This window comes from Herpailurus yagouaroundi, unplaced genomic scaffold (genome assembly GCF_014898765.1).
Source record: "Herpailurus yagouaroundi ecotype Mexico unplaced genomic scaffold, PumYag 166, whole genome shotgun sequence".
Taxonomy (NCBI): Eukaryota; Metazoa; Chordata; class Mammalia; order Carnivora; family Felidae; genus Herpailurus; species Herpailurus yagouaroundi.
This window is the reverse complement of record NW_024412407.1, coordinates 34477385-34483456: the sequence shown is the minus strand read 5'-3', so window position 1 is coordinate 34483456 and position 6072 is coordinate 34477385.

Sequence of the window (6072 nt, the reverse complement as noted above, 5' to 3'; positions counted from 1 at the left end):
TCTTAAGCTTCCCTCATTTAAAACCAGACTCAAGATTTGAGTGGAAGTCTTGTCTCTCCCAACTTGTTTTAAAAACAAGTCTCAGATTTTTAAGTTGAACCTACTGTACAACTTTCATATTCTTGTTAAAGCAATTCTATGGCCCAAGGACAACTTGGGATTTAAAGAAATATCTCTGTAAGTGAAGAGAATTACTACATCTGGGAGGAACTCTGGACTTATGTCAATGTTTGTCTACTTCCAGGTATGTTCAGAAAGAAAGGAAACTTTTGTTGTTGTTTCAGTAGAAAGGAAAATATAGGAGGAGCCCTTACAGAGAATCCCCCTGAGACAATAACTCTGAAAAGACAATTCATCATCCTGGAAGATGCCCTGAACCAGGGATCAGAAGTGCTGGATTCCAGCTGGGACTTGGCCACACATGAGTTCATTGAGGCTCCTTAGCCATAAAATAGGGTTCTCTGCAAAGTCCTTCCAGGTACTAGGATTATAGGAGGAACACATGACTCTTAACAAAGTGATGTTGGAATGTGCCTTATGATTTCCATTTGCAAAACTAAATATATCTATGCTATTTTCTTTTATTATCAGAAATATCACTTAACTTGAATAATTCAGAAATCAAGAAGAGAAATAATCTGGCACCTATATATACAGTCAGTAACAGAGTTGGGACTAGAGGAAAAAAGAAGGCTATTCAGGTACATGTAATAGCTCAAAGGACAGGTTAGAAAGCCAGACCAAGTCTTTGTTTCTTGTCTTGGCTGTGGGAAGAGCTGAGTCACCTTGTGACTAGATCCATATTGCTTTGTCCATATGGAAGATGTATGTGACTAGCTAATTCTTTTAAATGTACTGCACATTGGTGACAATGAGGTCCAATTTGCTCTCTTGATACTTCTAAGCAATGGAAGAAGAATGCATTAAAGAGTAAGGCAATTATCAATTTACAGGAAATACATAGGACAGAGGAACATGTTAATCATTACCATGAGGATACCACCAGCAAAAACCAACTGTGGGAACCTCTACGGGATAAAAGACTCCATTTGTTCAACAAGTAAATTTCAAGATAAAAATAGAGAATTGAGGGGTGAACATATAGATTCAAACTAAAGTTGAGAAATAGCAACCAATTGTTTGGACCTTATTTAGCTTATGATGAAATAAAAACAACTATAAAACAGTGTTAAATTTGAGACAATTAGAAATTTGAACAGCAACTAGATATTTGCTATCACAGAATTGTTGCTAAGGTTTGAGGTCATACTGGTACTGTGGTTACTCTAGAGTCCTTAATTTTTAGAGATATGTAGTGAAATATTTGTAGAGTGAATTATACAATTATGGAACTTGCTTCTAAATAATATGGAGGAAAGGGATAGGATATGGTTGAAACAGGACCAGCATAACTTGGTAATTGTTGAAGCTGGGCCATGGACACAGGGAGTTCATTATACCATCTGGTCTACTTTTGAATATGTTTAACATTTTCCATGCTGAAAAGATAAAAAAAAGGTAGATGACAGTTATTACGGAGGGAAGAGTCTTACAGAAACTAAAAAATTGTGCTACGATTACAATCATTTAATTTCGCCCAACCCCCTACCAAGAGAGCACAGCATCATGTAGCAGAAACAGATTGCCAACTCAACCAGAGTCATGAGTCCAGACTACTACTGACAACCAGAAACTGACTAGAAAATAAACTTTTCCCCACCAACATCTTGTTATGATACATTTTTTCTAAGCCAAGTAAAGAAAGCACAAAGACTACCCCCGCCCTCCCAAAAAAAACTCTGATTCTGGATTTTTTTTACCCTGATAATTTGTGGTAGGTTTCTTTATTTTTTGAATATAAAGTGACAGAAATAATTTGCCATTAGAAAAGAGAAAGAATCTTTGACTATTTACAGCTTTTATACATCACAAAGTTTTTCTTGTTTTTATGTTGTCTTTTTTTTTTAAATTCATTTTAATTTTTGTTCCTGCATCATTTGAACAAGCCCAAACTGGAAATCTATACAGCTCACAAAAAAGCCCTCCACCCAAAAGACCCCCCACCCCCACCCAACCCCAATGAGAAACAAGATAAATCAAAAGAATGAAATCAACTTATTTCTTTTTTTTTAAGGTAAGTCATTTGCTTATATATATACTTGTAATTATTTTTTTCAAGTTCAAACACCAAAACCCAAGAGAGAAAGGAAAAAATAAAAAGACCCAGTCATCCGCCCCCTCCCCCCACTCCAGAATCTCAATTGATCCCTGCACGTCCAAAATAAGAAATATATATTTACAGAAAACAAACAAACAAACAAACAAAAAAGAACTTGGAGGTGGATGGGCTGGGGATCTGAGAGTCAAGAGGAAGGAGAGCCGGCCCCAGGGAGGGGGGGCAGATCTGGGCCTCACAGAGTCAAGGCAAGCCTGAATCTTCTGTGTTTTCCTTGGGGAGCCTACTGCACTGGGAAAACTATGAACGTGTCCCCTCTGCTGTGTGACCTCAGGAGGGGGGCGGCTCTGAGTTTGCAACCCAACCCTACAGTGGATTCATATTTTGTGGTTTCCATCATCATCACCCCCTCACAAATACATGTGTACGCACAGACTCACGGGCACACACGCACGCCAGTCATTGTGGCTAATGTAATTATGACACTGATGGAGCACTGAATCCTGTCAAGTGGAAGAAAAGAGATGTGCCCTTACGGACGAGAGCTCATTGCCCTGTCCCATCCCTTCTCTGTTCTCCACTGCAATATGCCGCGTAGCTCCCTGAAATGTTTCCACAAGCATCAGGGCTACTCTGAAGTATTAACACTGGGATGGTCATTGGGTAACAAAGCTCCTATGAAGATTTGCCCCTCACTTCCTGCAAATTTTCTTAACAAACAGGCGCGCACAATTAACCAGGTGCGGCAGGCAACCTGAACTAGGGGAAATCTGAGGCAGATAAATGGAAGCCATGCTGTTTTCCGCTCAACTTTGAAAGGTTGCACTCCCAGAGGCCAGAAAGCAGAGAGAGGGCATGATGAAAGCATCCCTGGCTAGCTTCACTTGTTTCCTCCTCCCTCCTAAGTGGGTTTCTGTAAGTCTTCAGTGCATAAAGACCAGATAATCCCTTGAGTTGGTTGCAATATCTTTTCAACACAAGAGCCAAGCATGGCATTCAACAAGCCAGGATGAACACAATTTAATCTTTGGGGGGAAAATGCCAGGCCGGAACAAGACTAAGCCAAGGGGTCCTTTTCCTGATGACAGAGAAGCTGCACTAGTAGCAGCCATCACTGTGACCAAATTCCTGCCCTGTTCCAGAATCTGTGGAGGCTTGGAGAACTAATGCACTAGAAATGGCTGAACAGCTTCTGTATCTTTTCAAATTATGAGAGGTACCCTGTGCAAAGAGCGCGGGAAATGAAATAGAATGAGCACACCATCTGTGTTAGAAGTATGTGGAATGTTCCTGGGGGTAGACTCTAGGTTGCTCTTGCTCAATCTCCAAAAGCCAACATGGTGGATTTTTATTCTTGCCTCCTTTTGTGAAATTTCTGATTTTTTCAGGCCCTTCCTATAAGCCTTCACTTATTCCCTTCATGCAGCCCCACTCAAAGTCCTTTTCCTAACTCTCTCTTGCTCTTTCAAACCTTTCCTGCAGGTCTTTAAAAGACTTTCAATCATCTTCTGTGCTACTGTCCCCCTGGTCCTCTCCAACACAAGAAAATACGAAATAAAAATGATCAGCCAGAGAACACTTTAATTTAGCAAAACTGAACAGAAGGAGATCTGCTTTCCGATCCTTTTACTTTGATTTTTTTTTAAAAAGATAAATGAGGAGAAAGGTGAACAAAGAATTATGATCCCCTTAGGAAAACTACCTTAGTTGGGAGCCTTGAAACTAGGACAAGAGTTACTGTAAAAATATGCTCTTTCCAGGGCAAAGAGTCAAAATGTGGCCTCAACCCACAATCACATTTGCTTATGTCTAAAAAATATGCTACGGCCTCCCAAAGAGGGAGATAGAGCTTTTAGTGTAAGTTAAAAAAAAACAAAAACAGAAGCAAAAGCAAAACAAAAACAAAAACAAAAGCAAAAACAAAAACACAACAACCCAGACGTCAGGATTGAAGAAGAGGAGCCAGAATCCTTGTGCTGCTGGCAAGACCCTATCCCCATCACTTGGAATCTTACCACTTCAGTCTGACAAGGCAAGACCCTATCCCCATCACTTGGAATCTTACCACTTCAGTCTGACAAAGGGACCATCAAGATTGATCCAAAATACCTGTAAGCCTTGCTTGGGACAGTCACCATGAGAAGCCCGTCTCATCACTCAGACATTCATTCCCAGATGACCAGCCATTTCCCATCTGAGCTCATCTCCCATCCTTTACGAGCTCCCTGTATCCTTCCATGAACCAGTGGTTCATCATTGGCCACAACCTTGACGACTGCTTTCAGCTTGCTCTCACAGACACTCGGCTTTTCCTTGAGGGCCTTGTAGCCCTCGCAAGGGGAGACATTTCTTCTCCCACGTTTCCCATGACCACTTAGAACCTTCCTTTCTCCTCATGGCTATGGCTGGACCACCACCCCCCCCCCCCGCCTTCTTTAAAAATCAAAAGAAAACAAGACGAAAAACCAGCTTCGAGGCACATTAGACTATACCAGCTGCTTTTCCTACCTGAAGCAGTTGTTTAAATACTCTAGGATCACCCTCATTCCAGTCGCTGTCTTCAATACCATTCCTGTCATAATTCGTGTTGCCTTCCATAGCCACATAAACCATTGTTGCCACCTCCTGGCCGCTCAGTTCCTTGGCCTCTGCTCCTTCAATAACTTTTCCCTCCACCTAACCTCTGCCCACAGCCCCACACCAGCCCAGACCGTGTCACTACAAATAATTGCAACAGCTCTATAGTGGAAGCCTCGAGCATCCACTCTGACTCAGCTCCTAATTTCCAGATGAGTCCTTCTGGAACATGATTCAATAATTTGGTGACTCCAGTCTGCCTCTCAGTCTCCTCCCCTGACCACACCTCATTGTTTCTGATTCCCTAAAAATCCTCACCTTTGTCCTCACCCAGCTTGGATTCCATGGCCAATCATTATCCCTACTTCACAACTGCCCTTAACTGTGTCTTACTGTCTTCACTGCATTCACCTGGTTAAACCCCAGCCCTGCTTAAATTTAACTCTCTAAGCTGGATGTAGCTGAAGAAAATTTCTTAAATTTCTTTTAAACTCACGACTTTAAGAAACTCAAGTCAGTCCTTTGTGTCACCCAGCATGTCTCCTACACTTTCTTTGTTGCATTACTCTTCTGCTAGATGGCTATATAAAGTAATTCAGATCTTTTTCTCTTCCCAAACCTCTAATACTTACTCCTGATATTCAGTCTTAGCTGATCAACTTCCTTTGTATTTCACTAAAAAGACATCAATCAGAAAAGATGTACTTCCACCATCACATTTACCAACCAATTTAGGCATGTGTCCAAGGTCACTACTCTATTACTCTAACAACCTGGTTAGTCTCCTAAAGTCACTGCTCACTTGTGCCCTGGATCTCACCCGCTCTCATTTCATCAAAGACATCATTCCAGCAAGTGTCCCCTCCCCTGGGTCATTCTGGTCAGCCATACACAGGCTGTTATTTCTCCCATCTTAAAAAAAAAAATCCCTTCTTGGACCTCACAGCCTTTACCACCTCCTGCTATTTCTGTGTTCTCTTTACTCCTAAGAGAGTTGGTAGTTCTTTTTGTCTCCATTTCCTCTCCTCCCATTCTTTCATGAACCCACCACTTTCGTGCCTATGTCCCCACCTGTCCACTGATACAGCTTTTTCTCAGCTTATCAGTAAAATGACCTCCGTGTTCCCAGATAATCTTATTCTACTCCTCCATTTGCTCCTGGCTGGTCCTCCCAGTACTGCTTTCTCTTCATCTCTGAAGGCTCTGGCCCAGGGACTCTCTTCTGTTTAGTCACTCCCTGGATCCAGTCTCATGGCTTCAAATACCATCCAAATGCCTATGAATTCCAAATTTATATCTTTAGGCTCTACTTCATCCCT